The 13,978-nt window shown below is 46.5% G+C and overlaps 1 protein-coding gene across 1 annotated transcript in view; it reads right to left on the bottom strand.

Moving 5' to 3' along the window:
• sptbn5 (spectrin, beta, non-erythrocytic 5) overlaps positions 1–13,978 on the bottom strand; it is a 781,023-nt gene that overhangs the window by 341,659 nt on the left and 425,386 nt on the right. The window lies entirely within an intron of this gene.

Below are 13,978 nucleotides of genomic sequence, written 5' to 3'. Positions count from 1 at the left end.
GCAGGTCAGAGGCTGGATATTCTGCGGTGAGTGTCTCACCTCCTGACTCCCCAAAGCCTTTCCACCATCTACAAGGCACAAGTAAGGAGTGTGATGGAATACTCTCCACTTGCCTGGATGAGTGCAGCTCCAACAACACTCAAGAAGCTCGACACCATCCAGGACAAAGCAGCCCATTTGATAGGCACCCCATCTACCGTGGCTGCAGTGTGTACCATCTACAAGATGCACTGCAGCAACTCGCCAAAGCTTCTTCGGCAGCACCTCCCAAACCCGCAACCTCTTCCACCTAGAAGGACAAGGGCAGCAGGCGCATGGGAACACCACCAACTCCAAGTTCCCCTCTGCTGTATCTATGCTTTAATGCGTTCAATCAAGCATGTAGATACGTCGAATTAAATCAGAGTCAGACAGACAGGCTTATAACTATGATCTTTACTTTACTGGTAAAATGGCTGACTGCTGCTTTCCCGGGTAATTCCCATAATGCAATGCACATTACATTACCGTATTTACTGGTGTTAAACTCGCACATTACATTACCGTATTGACGACATCCCCCTTTTCCTTGGAAACAAACTTGCAATTTACAAACAGTTGCTTACAATAACACTGCATAACTTATTTGGTTTATAAACTTTTTACAAACTTGTGTCTTGCCACACAACTAAATAATTCCCAGGTTTAAACATTTAACATCACCCATGCAGTTCTCGCACAGTTTATGTTGTGACAATCAGACAGTCTTTGGGGTTTTCTTTTAACCCTTTGAGGTCTGGCTGTATTGGGTATGTCTGACATGTTGGTGTCAGTGGGTATTGCCTGTGTCACAGTGGTATGTGTGTCCGGGTCTACTATACTGTCCTCAGTCCCTTGTGTTTCCTCCTGCTCATGGAGCATCTCCTTTGGTCCATTGGTTCTGTATTTCTTCACAAACGTAGTGTTTCTCGAGTAGCGTGCTCCTTCTGGAGATTCCACTACTACTTGATTCCCTGTTTTACTCAAAACTTTGTGCGGTGTGGCATTAAAAGGAGTGGTGAACTTGTCCACTTTGTCCTGCCGTACCAGCACCGTGTCGCCAACTTCCACCTCTGAGTATTGTGTTCTCCGCTGTTCATCTGCGTACAGTTTGGACTTGCCTTTTTGTTCTGCATCCCGGTCACGTACTTCCATGTCTGCGCACGACTCTGTGATGTCTGGCAGCTTTCCTCTCATTTTCCGTTTAAAGAGCAGCTCTGCCGGGCTCTTTCCTGTCGTGGCATGTTCAATGCTTCTGTACACAGTCACATATTTTCTAAGTTCACGTTTCCAATCTAGTCCTTCTGACTGAGCAATTCTGATTCTCTTCATCAGCGATGCATTCTGGCGCTCGACTTCTCCGTTAGCTTGAGCCCATTTTGCTGTCGTTTTCAGGTGTTTGATCCCGTTGTTTTCACAGTATTCTTTGAATAATTCAGATCTGAATTGGGGACCATTATCAGATTTGCAGGTGATTGGCAAACCATGACAGCTGAAGATTGACTCTAAACTATCAATAACCTTCTCTGTTGTTGTGGAGGTCATGATGTCATATTCATAGTAGCGACTATAATAATCAACTACCACAAGAATGGAGTGGATGGATGGCAAGGGTCCCAGTAAGTCTATAGCTACATCCTGCCAGGGGCCCTCCGGTAATGGTGCTGGTCTCAACGGTTCAGGTGGATCGGGTCTGGCTGCTATCTGACAGCCGTGGCACGCTTTACAGTGTTTTTCAGCTGCCTTGTCCATGCCAGGCCACCAAACCTTGGTTCTGAGATGTTGCTTTGTTCCAACTATTCCCAAGTGTCCTTCATGTGCTAACACCAGGGCTCGTGCGTGTAACACTGTGGGTAGCACGATGCGTGTTCCCCAAAGAACTAGGTACCCCACTACGCACAGCTCATTTGCAATTGCTGCATAAGCTTTACAGTTCCCAAAATGTCCGTTTGTGATTGCCTTCCGTACCTCAATCAGCTCTGGGTCGGTAGCAGAGGCTTCTTCCACCTCCCTAGTAGTGAGTGCTTTTGGTGTCGCACTCACAGCTACAAATCTCACGTATTCATCTGAGCCATGAGAATGTCTCTCCTGTTTTGCTGTCTCCCCCAGCAATCGTGACAGTGGGTCTGCAATGTTTTGCTTGCCTGGAATGTGTATCACCTTGAAATCGTACGGCTGTAATCTAAGTACCCATCTCTCTATACGGGCACAGGGTTTAGAGTGTGGGCCGTATATCACTTGTAATGGCTTATGGTCAGTTACCAAGTTAAATTTTCGGCCATACACATATGGATGCAGCCTCTCACAAGCCCATACAAGAGCTAAGGCCTCTCTCTCTGTTTGAGAGTATTTCCTCTCACAGTCTGTTAAACTACGACTTACATAGCATATTGGCACCTCTTGTCCCTGTTGGTTCTGAACTAGTACTGCGCCTAAACCTACAGGACTGGCATCTGCTATCACCTTGGTTGGTGCGTTCTTATCAAAATATGCTAAAGTGCCGGCTCTGGCCAACTCTTCCCAGAGGGTGGTTGGAATCTGGAACTCACTGCCTGAAAGGGTGGTAGAGGCAGGAACCCTCACAACATTCAAGAAGCATTTGGATGAGCACTTGAAATGCCATAGCATACAAGGCTACGGACCAAATGCTGGAAAATGGGATTAGATTAGACAGGGCTTGATGGCCGGCGCGGACGCAATGGGCCGAAGGGCCTCTTTCTGTGCTGTATAACTCTATGACTCTATGGGGGAGAAATTGGGTGAGTAGCGCCACCTGTTAGCGCATAAAGAGGCAGTCAGTGGCTGTAGCGCCACTGGCTGTGTCTCCCGCGATATTCAGTAGGGGCGCTAATGGTGGCGTTAGGCTTTTGCGCTGCGCCGCCACCGATGACGTCATCGGTGTGCGCAGCGCCCCATTCGTGCCCTGTTCGCGATATTTGGTAGCGAACGCCGCAGTTGCGCCGCTCGCTACCCGCGCCCGGTTCACGGGACTTACTGTGCCGGCAGCGGCGCAAGTTAAGGTGGAGGTGCGGGGCGGCTGCTTTTTCGGCGGCCGCCTGCCAGCACCTCCGTCCCCGGCCTCCTAACCCCCCCCCCCCCCGCGGCATTGCCGGCTGTTTCCCGAGAGCCCGGCACTTCTCCTTGGTGCCGGGCTCATTTGCTGGCACTCGTGATCGGGGATCGCGCTGTTGCAGGCACCTCCCCCTTAACAGTGGGAGGAAGGCCTGTAGTACTGCAGTGTGCCATGCAGCAGCGTGTGGCGCTACGGCACGTTGCGCTGCGATAATCAGTTTCAGCGCCCTAAGAGGGACGTGGAGCGCCTTGAGCCTCGCCCCGTGTCCCTCGAGCGGCACTGAAACTGAGTTTCTGGCGATCGGAATTACTCCGATCGCTGCGCTAAATCCTGCGCTCAGGCGACTTTTGCGCCACTTTGGCGCCCCAACCCAATTTCTAGGCCATATGACTCTATGAGTGCACTGAATGACTGTCTCTGTTGTGATCCAAATTTAAATGGTGTGTCTTTTCTCGTCAGGTGTCGCAGTGGCTCTGATAGCGTTGCAAACTGCAGGATGAATCTGCTACTGTACCCAACGAGTCCCAAGAAACGCCTCACCTCTGTAGCATTCTCTGGTTCCCGAGCTTCTGCCACCGCTCGCACTCTCTCTGCTGTTGATCCGATGCCCTTTTCAGACAACAGGATTCCCATGAAAATCAATCGGTCCATGTTGAATTGGCACTTCTCTGAGTTTAGTGTCAGTCCACTTTCCATTAGTCTGGTCATGACAGCGTGCAGGCGTCTGTCGTGCGTTTCCTGGTCGTGTGCATGCACGATAATGTCGTCTGAGATGTTTTCAACACCCTCTATTCCAGTTAAGGTATTAGCTATCTCATGCTGATATTGCTTACTAGCTGAAGATACACCGAATATCAGCCTCTTGTACCTGTATACTCCGTTATGTACTGCAAACGTTGTGATTTCTCGTGACTCAGGGGTCAGTTCTAGCTGGTGATAACCCCATTACAGGTCTAGCTTACTAAACACCGTCGAGCCGTTCATACCTTGGAGTATCTCATCAACGGTGGGGATTGGATATCGTTCCCTCACTATTGCCTGGTTTGCTCGTCTCATGTCTAGGCATAACCTTACATCCTTATCTGCTTTTGGTGCAATAACTGTATTGATTTCTTTGTGGGTTCAATGACGACACAATATGAAAGAGAATGTCTTTTAATCTAAAGTCTGTTCAACTCTTTATACAGCTTTACAGGAGACACGATGCTAGTGATGCATCTAGAACGAAACTGAAACTAAACTCAACTGCCTTGCTTGTCTCGGTCACATGCCCTCTGCTGGTCAGGCACAAGCAATCAATACATGCAAACATGCTGTTAAGGCATCATAATCGAACAGGCAAATACCATCTCTATTTGCTGATATCATTACATCTCCTTTTCTTAAAACAAAAGTATTTTACTTTTAACTAACAACATGTTTTCTTTGTATTAATCTGCATTTTAACTGTAACACTTAATGAACTTACATTATCATTATCATGATCAAGGTTTTTTAACCTTGCTTTGTGTGTTCACATGAAATATGTCAATACACTAGAACTTAAAGAAAGAATAAGATAACATTACTTCCTTCTATAACAATAGTCCTTAAATTTGCTCAATGAGTCTCTCAGGAGGCTTCACGTGTCTTGAGGATTTTCTGATTGATTGTCCTTGAATCTGAGTTGTTGCCTCAGATGATGGTTTCTCAGCTGTGTGATCAGGTTGTTCAACAGTATCAGTCTCTTGACCTGCTGTGGCTGGTCCCATGAGAAGATCTCGATGATTTCTTCTCAGAACAGCACCCTCATCTGTCTGAATGGTGTATGATCTTGGTTGAACTTCACTCAGGACAGTTCCCTTCTGAGTCCATGTGTTTGTTTTGTCTTTGAACCTTACTTGGTCACCAGTGTGGAGTTCAGGTAGGTTTTGTGTTCCTCTGTCATAGTAGTACTTTTGCTTTTCTTTCTGTTGTTCTTTGAACTTCCTCACTTTCTCCCCCTCTTTTGTTTTCAGGAGGTTCTCCGGGATGGGTAGGTTTGACCTTAGCCGACGTCCCATCAGGAGTTGGGCTGGTGACATACCACACTCGAGCGGCGTTGTGCGGTATACAAGCATGCTCTGGTAGAAGTCAGTTCCACTGTCTTTTGCCTTGTACATCAGTCTTTTCACTGTGTTTGCGGGCTCTCCTGGGCCAACAGCCCTGGACAACGTGTCTGCTGTATACATCAGCTTACCCGGTGTGTACGCAACATTCCGTTCATCATAGACTGTCTCTCCTTCGCTTTCCACAACGAGGACTCTCTTTACCAGGTTCAGTCTCTCACAGGCTTTTAAACCTAGTATGGCTTGCACATCCTTTGGCACCACGATTAATGCTAGCGTGTGCTCTCTGTCCTTGTGTGTTACTTTGACAATGCATCTTCCTTTCACTGGTATATCAGTACCTGAGTATCCTGTCACTTTCACTTTTATTCCATGTATCTTTGGTCTGGGTCTAATTTTCTTAAAATCAGTCTCTGATATCACATTAACTTGTGCTCCAGTATCCAATTTAAATGGAATATGTATGTCATTCACTTATAGTGTCAACATCCAGTCTCTTTTTTCTTCTTTGTTTTCAGACACAACATCTACATTGAACTCCTCTATGTCGCTTTCATCTACTGCATGGACCTTGCTTTGTTGCGCTTGGTTCTTGCAGCAACAGGCATAATGGTTGTTTTTGTTGCAACTATTGCATGTTTTACCATATGCTGGACACTTTCTTGGTGGATGCTGTGTACCGCATCGACTACATGACTTTCGATTGTCCCTTTCATTTTCGTTCGCTGGCCACGCCTCTTTTTTCACATTGGCGCTCTTTTTGTTAAACGGTTTGTGTCCGTTCATTCTCACTGCATCCACGTTGCAGCTACTGTCACTGAACAGCTCTTTTGCTTGCGACTTCACAGTCTCTGTAGCCCTACACAGTGCTATGGCTTTTCCCAGGTCTAGATTTTGCTCTCTTAGCAGTCTTTCCCTTAGACCATTATTTGGAATACCACACACCAGTCTGTCTTTTATCAGCGAGTCTGTCAGTCCCCCAAATTCACACGATTTGCTTCTGTTTCTCAGTTCAGTCACATACTGATCAATAGTATCACCCATTTTCTGTACACATGTGAAAAATCTGTGCCTCTCAAACGTCACGTTACGTTTAGGTATGCAGTAGGCCTCAAACTGTTCCATTATTTTATCTAGTTTCATTTTGTCTCCATCAGCAGCGAATGCGAAGTTATTATACACCTCCAGCGCTTCATCACCCATGACATGTAAGAACAGTGACGCTTTCATTTTATCACCTTTCTCGTCAGCTCCGATTGCTGGTAAATACAACCCCAAACGTTGTTTGAACCTCCTCCAATTTTCAGCCACATTACCTGTCAACTGAAGCGTCGCCGATGGGTGTAAACCTTCCATTTTTCACTTCGTTAGCTATTCTCCAATGGTAAGCAACGATGTTCTCTTTTGGCTTGCTAATTTGTGGAGAGCTGATTTAACTTCAGATTTTTTCTCTTCATCTCTTTCAATCACTTCTGACACCATGTATTGATTTCTTTGTGGGTTCAATGACGACACAATATGAAAGAGAATGTCTTTTAATCTAAAGTCTGTTCAACTCTTTATACAGCTTTACAGGAGACACGATGCTAGTGATGCATCTAGAATGAAACTGAAACTAAACTCAACTGCCTTGCTTGTCTCGGTCACATGCCCTCTGCTGGTCAGGCACAAGCAATCAATACATGCAAACATGCTGTTAAGGCATCATAATCGAACAGGCAAATACCATCTCTATTTGCTGATATCATTACAATAACCACAGGATTTACCCATGGGGTAGGACCAGTTACAGGTTCGATAATGTCCATGTCCCTCAATTGTTTTATTTTGGCCTCTACTGTCCCCCTTAAGTTGAATGGTGTACGCCTGAGTGGCTGGGCCACAGGCTTCACTTGTGGGTCGATATACAAACTGATCTGTTTTGTGTTGTTCAACCTTCCTACTCCCTGGAACACCTTTAGATACCGCTGTTCTAGTAGCTGTCTTACATCTACCACAGCTGAGACATCTGTGCCTATTTTTAAAACTCCCAGTTTCATGGCTGTCTCCCTTCCTAGCAACGGTTCTCCATGGCCTTTAACCACAATGAACTCCGCCTGCTCAGTTCTCTTACCTATTGTAATCCCACATGTGAATACACCTTTAACTGACAGTGGTCAGCTAGAAGCATAAGAGAATAACTTTCTCTCTGTCTTAGGGACATGTGACTGACACTTAATGTGTTCTGACTTTAATCCTTCCCATGTATTCTCATCTATCACATTATTAGTTGCACCCGAATCAATTAACATTCTCAGGTTTACTCCCCCCACACAAAAGGTAAGTCTCTCTGTCACGTTATTTCCAGTAACAGCAAATGCACAGTTATTTTGTTCCTGTACATTGTTCACACTGTGTTTCTTTGTACCTTTTGTGCGGCATACCTTGGAGAAATGATCCTTTCCCTTGCACTTATGACACGTTTGTCCACGTGCTGGGCATTTCGGATCTCTGCCCATGTGGTCTGTGTGTCCACATCTGTGACATTTCCTTTCGTTCCTATCGCCATTTCCCTTTTCGCATCATACCCTCTTTTCTATGTAACACGACGAACAGTATCTGTCTCCGCCTTCTCTGTACATGACATGGCTGACATCTGCTCCTCAACGTTTTCACAGTGAGGCCAATTGTAACGTGCGGGCGAGCGTTAGATCATGCCCTTCCTCTAGCAATTTCCTCCGCACATAGGCTGATGTGCACCTACTCAGGATAGCGTCTCTTATTTGATTATCCGCATCCCCCCCAAAAGCACAGTCTTTAGCAGCCTGCCGCAAGCGAGTAGCAAATTGTTGCACAGTCTCACCTGCTTTCTGGGACAACTTATGGAAAGTCTGTCTAGCAAATGCTGCGTTGACCTGGGGCACGAAGTAGTGATTCAAAGCACTAACCACCGCCGTGTAGTCTGCTGGCTCTCCTGTGTCCGGTAGAGTCGAAAAGATATCCTGGACATCTGGTCCTGCTAGGTGTAGAAGTAGAGCTCTTCTCCTCTGCTTCATGGCAGCTGTAGAGGTATCGTCGATAATGAGTCCTTTGCCGTCAGCATAAAGCTCAAAAGACGTTAACCACCTCGTCCACCTTGGACCCAACGTGGCTGGCTCGGTGAAACATGCAAAATTTTGAATGCCGGTCTTCTCCATTCTAGCTAACTAAAACTTGGGCAACTACCTATTTAAAATGAATCCTTTCGTTATCCTCGTCGCCAATGTTGTGTCTATGCTTTAATGCGTTCAATCAAGCATGTAGATACATCGAATTAAATCAGAGTCAGGCAGACAGGCTTATAACTATGATCTTTACTTTATTGGTAAAATGGCTGACTGCTGCTTTCCTGGGTAATTCCCATAATGCAATGCACATTACATTACCGTATTTACTGGTGTTAAACTCGTACATTACATTACCGTATTGACTGGTGTCAAACTCGCAATCAATTCACGACACCCTCCAAGTCACACACCATCCTGACTTAGAAGTATATTGCCGATCCTTCATCGTCGCTGGGTCAAAATCCAAGAACTCCCTCCCTAACAGCACTGTGGGAGTACCTTCACCCACGGACTGCAGCAGTTCAAGGCGGCGGCTCACCACCACCTTCTCAAGGGCAATTAGGGATGGGCAATAAATGCTGGCCTTGCCAGCAATGCCCACATCCCATAAATGAAAAAATAAAATGTCCCGAAGTGCTTCACAGTCAACAAATTACTTCTGAAGTATAGTCACTGTTCTAAAGTAAACAAATGCAGCAGCCAACCTCTGCCCAGCAAGGTCCCATACATAACAATGAGATAAGTGACCAGATAATCTGTTTTAGTGATGTTGGTTAAAGGGTAGAGAAGACAGAGAGAATCGGATGGCCCTAAGCTTAGTTTTTAGATGTCTGTTGATCGCAGGAGGAAAGGCAAGGTGGGGGGAGGAGGGGAGGAGTTACAGGTTCCCAAGCTCCAGAGAGAGCACGAGCTACTGCAGGAGATGATGTGATAATTCTTGACATCAATACAGTTTGGATGCAGAGAGGAATAGTGTGCGGAACACAGTAATTGCAGATCAGAGGAACGAGAGAGGTAAGTCCAAAGGAGCCAGTATCAACACAACAGAGGCCACACTTACAATGGGGATTCATTCCTTCTGAAATAGTACTGGAACAGACCCTCCCGCTCGTACTGGAACAGACCCTCACGCTCGTACTGGAACAGACCCTCGCGCTCCTACTGGAACAGACCCTCGCACTTATTATGTCCGTGTATAATTGAGACACGGACTACAGGAGTTGATTATAACAAGTCTTTACTGAATGGAGACAACCTGGAAACTGAAACTACAGAAGCCTGCAAGGGCCTTTTATACAGGGGTGGTCACTGCCGGTACTGCAGTCTGAGACCAGTTATTCCCTTAAAGGTACATACACAACAATTCCTCCCCTTTTAGATAAACAGTACATAACATTCATTTAACAACTAAATAATAACTAATTACAATTACGGTTGCTAGATACATTGGTTGAAGTTAAGCAATTATAAGTTCAGTCTTTGAGGAGGCTTCCTGATTCTGTCTGGATAACGCCTCTTTGGGATATCAGGTTCTTCTGGCAAGGTTGAGTCGGGATCAATGTCGTTGTTTGGTTCGTCTGCTTCCAATATCACCGATTCTGTGGTAGATGCAATTGGTACTTCGGTTTCATCTCTCTAGACTCTAGTGACTCTAGAATCTGGTCAGCATGGCGTCTTACAATGCTCTCTCCAAAGTCCACAGTATACATTAGAGGTCCTTGCCGTGTACAGATCGTTCCTGGCTGCCATTTCTCTGTGCGGTAGTCCCGGGCCAAAACTGGTTGACCTATCTTAAAACTCCTGGTCGGCCTTTCATTCATATTCTGAAACTGCCTGTTCTCCACATCTCTTCTGATGTTTGGCTTAACCAAACCCAAGCGGCATCGTAGTCTTCGATTGAAGAACATCATGGCTGGAGTTTGGTTGGTAACCGCATGTGTCGCATTCCGGTAGGCAAACAAGAAGTTATCCACCTTGTGTTGTAGGGGTATATCTTCATTACACATTGCCTTGATAGCCTTCTTGAATGTTTGAACAAACCTCTCGGCCAATCCATTAGTGGCTGGATGAAATGGGGCGGATGTGTAATGCTTAACACCATTGTTCTTTAAGAACCTCCGGAACTCTTCAGACACAAACTGTGGTCAATTGTCAGAGCAAATCTGTTCAGGCAGCCCATTCCTGGCGAACATGGTTCGTAAGATTGTGATAGTTTTTTCTGTGGTGGTTGAGGACATTTTTATTACCTCTGGCCACTTTGAATGTGCATCCACTGCAATTAAAAACATCGAGTCCATAAAGGGACCAGCAAAATCAATGTGCACCCTTTGCCATGGAGATGAGGGCCACTCCCATGGATGTAGAGGGGCTTGTGGTGGGGCGTTTTGGACCTTCTGGCATCCTGTACAGCTCTTGGTCATCTCTTCGATTTCTCTATCGATTCCCGGCCACCACACAAATGCTCTGGCTAAGTTCTTCATTTTTACCCCTCCCAGATGACCCTCATGAAGCTCATTGAGCACTCTATCCTTCAATTTGGGTGGACTTACTACTCTGGATCCACACATCAAGGTTCCTCTGCACACTGACAGCTGTTCTCTTCTCGGCGAGAATGCTGGCAGCAGTGGTTCGCCATGTGCTGGCCATCCCTTCACCATTAAATCATAGACCCAGGAGAGTGTCGGGTCATTTCGTGTTTCCTTTTCTATGTTTGCATTCGTCACAGGGAGACATTCGACTATAGTCGAGTGGAATAACTCCACTGGATCCACTGCCAGTTCTTCTTCCACCGTCGGCAACGGTAGGCGTGACAATCCATCAGCATTCCCATGCTGTTTAGTTCCTTTGTACTCGATGTCATATTGGTGTGCCCCGAGGAAAAGGGACCACCTCTGTAGCCGTTGTGCCGTCATTATCGGTACGCCCTTCTGAGGGTTGAAAATGGAGACGAGAGGTTGATGATCAGTTAGTAGAGTAAATTTCTGACCGTGCAGGTAGTGATTGAACTTCTTCACCCCCCACACCAGGCTGAGGGCCTCTCTGTCAATCTGGGCGTAGTTACGCTCGGCTGAAGTTAACGAGCGTGACGCAAAAGCTATCGGCCTCTCTGAACCATCAAGGAATTTATGTGACAGTACCGCCCCAACACCGTAGGGAGACGCATCACACGCCAGTCTCATCGGTAGTGATGGGTTGTAGTGAGCCAATACTTCTCTTGAAGTGATTAGGTCCTTACTCTTCTGAAAGGCCCGCTTACATTCATCGCTCCATTTCCATGCTACTCCCGTTCATAGTAGGGCATTCAGTGGATGCAGAATTGTGGACAAATTCGGCAAAAACTTATGGTAGTAATTCACCAATCCAAGGAATGACCTCAGTTGCGACACATTTTCAGGCGCTGGAGCCTTAACTACCGCTTCAATTTTGTCAAGGGACTTATGCAACCCCTCTTCATCAATCACGTGGCCACAATACGATATCTGTTTCTTAAAAACTTGCACTGAGGGCGATTGGCTCGTAGCCCATGTTCACGTAGTCTAGTGAGCACCTGCTCTAAGTTGGCAAGGTGTTCACTGTCATCTTCACCTGTCACTAGGATGTTGTCCAAGTAACACTGAGTCCCCGGAATGCCTTGCAGGACTTGTTCCATCGCTCTTTGCCATATCGCCGGAGCTGATGCTACTCTGAATACCAGTCGATTATACTGGTAAAGACCTTTGTGAGTGTTTATCGTGAGATACTTCCTAGAGGATTCTTCAACCTCCATCTGCAAATATGCTTGTGCTAGGTCAATTTTTGTAAAACGCTTCCCTCCAGATAGTGAGGCGAAAATATCTTCTATCCTTGGGAGAGGATATTGTACTGTGTGAAGGACTGGGTTCACCGTCACCTTGAAGTCCCCACAGATGCGAACCTTCCTTGGCTCCTCAGACTTATTGTTTAACGTTTTCTTCATGACAGGAACGATGGGTGTCGCCCACTCGCTCCAGTCTACCTTAGATAACATGCCTGCATTCTCCAGATTCTCCAGCTCTGCCTCGACGGCTGGGCGAATTGCATATGGTACCGGTCTTGCTTTGAAAAACTTGGGAATTGCATTCTCCTCTATTTTTATTGAGGCGGTTATGCCTTTAAGAGTGCCCAGTTTTTGTTGAAATACCTCTTTGGCGTCAGCTAAGATTGTTGACAATCGTCCAGGAGTGACGTCGTCATCCTTTTTACCAGCCACCGTCAGTGCCTGAATGGAGTGCCAGTCTAAACTTATCTTTCTGATCCATTCACATCCCAATAACGGTGGTCCACCATCTTGCAGAATGTAGAGATACAATTTCCGTATTTTCTTGCCGTTGTATTCGACAGGCACCCTTATTTTTCCTCTGGGGTATACTTTTGCCCCGTATACGTCGTCAAGACAATGGATGTCTCTCTCAAGGGTATGTGTGAGAATAGCCGCTCGTAGTCTCGTCGATTCATGATGGTTAGAGCTGATCCTGTATCCAATTCCATTTTGACTTGGGACCCTGCTATCGTGAGGATGACCCAAATGGTTCGCTGATCCTCTTTTGCGATTACGTTGTGAAGTTTGAGACAGCTTAGTCTCTTGTTCCCGGATTCACTATCGCTCATCTGGTCTTCGGAACTACTGTCCGTCATCTTTTGTACTTTCCTGTACGGTTCCTTAGTAGCCTTTTTGTTGTCGTTGGTCTTCTTCCCAGACCTGCAAACTCGTGCAATGTGTCCCATCTTTCCGCATTGCCTGCATATTTTGTCCTTGGACCAGCAGTCCTTCTGGTCATGGTTTGTTCTGCTGCAGCGATAACATTTTGCAAATCCCCGTGTCATTTCGTGGGTGCCGTATTCCTGTGGCTTTTGTTGTATTTCCGCAGCTCCCCTTGCTGCTGCTTCGTATGATACTGCCACGCTGAAAGCCTTATCTAGCGTCAGCTCTTTCTCTGAGAGTAACCTCTTCTGGGTTCCTTCACTCAGGAGTCCACAGACAAATTTGTCCCATAAGGTATCTGCCAGTCCTGCTCTGAACTGGCAGTGCTTTGATAGCTTGCGTAGTTCCATAAGATACTCAGCATTGCTCTCATCTTTGTGCTGAGTTCTCCTGTGGAATTTAAATCTTTCTGCTATCAACAGCGGTGCAGGGTTTAAGTGTTCCTGTAGGACAGCAACAATTTCGTTAAAACTCTTCGCCTTCGGTTTGGCTGGAGTAATCAGGTCCCGCAATAGGCCGTACATTCTTGCGCCCATTAAATTTAGCAATACCGATGCCTTTTTCTCATCGGCTATTTCGTTTGCCTCGCAATATACCTCGACTCTTTCCACATACGTGGTCCAGTCTTCTATTGCATTATCGAAGGCAGTGATATCGCCAGTCTTTGGCATCTTGAAAATCTAAGATGGCACCTCCCGCGCTTTGCCTTCGTCCCCGCTATAATCAAAATGGCACCTCCCGCGCTTTCCCGCCTCTGCCAACGCTGTTGCTGGCGATTATATTTATTTTACTATCGCGCTTCAATATTTGCTCCATTAATTGAAGAACCGTTCCCGTCGTGGAGCGGACCCTCTGGGACACTTCCCTCCCTCTTCTTAGGTCCGAACGCTGCCCAGCTGCGAAGCACCGGCCGCGCCCTGTGTGCTCCACCCTCTCTCTCTCTCTTTGCTTCCCGACTTGCTGCCCGGCCCCGTTGCAGAGCCACCCGATCGAG

The sequence above is a fragment of the Somniosus microcephalus genome, chromosome 12 (assembly GCF_052327205.1).
Source record: "Somniosus microcephalus isolate GS21.2 chromosome 12, FLI_Smic_1.0, whole genome shotgun sequence".
In the NCBI taxonomy this organism is placed as follows: Eukaryota; Metazoa; Chordata; class Chondrichthyes; order Squaliformes; family Somniosidae; genus Somniosus; species Somniosus microcephalus.
The sequence above is the reverse complement of the archived record's forward strand: the minus strand, read 5'-3'. Positions and strand labels throughout refer to the sequence as shown.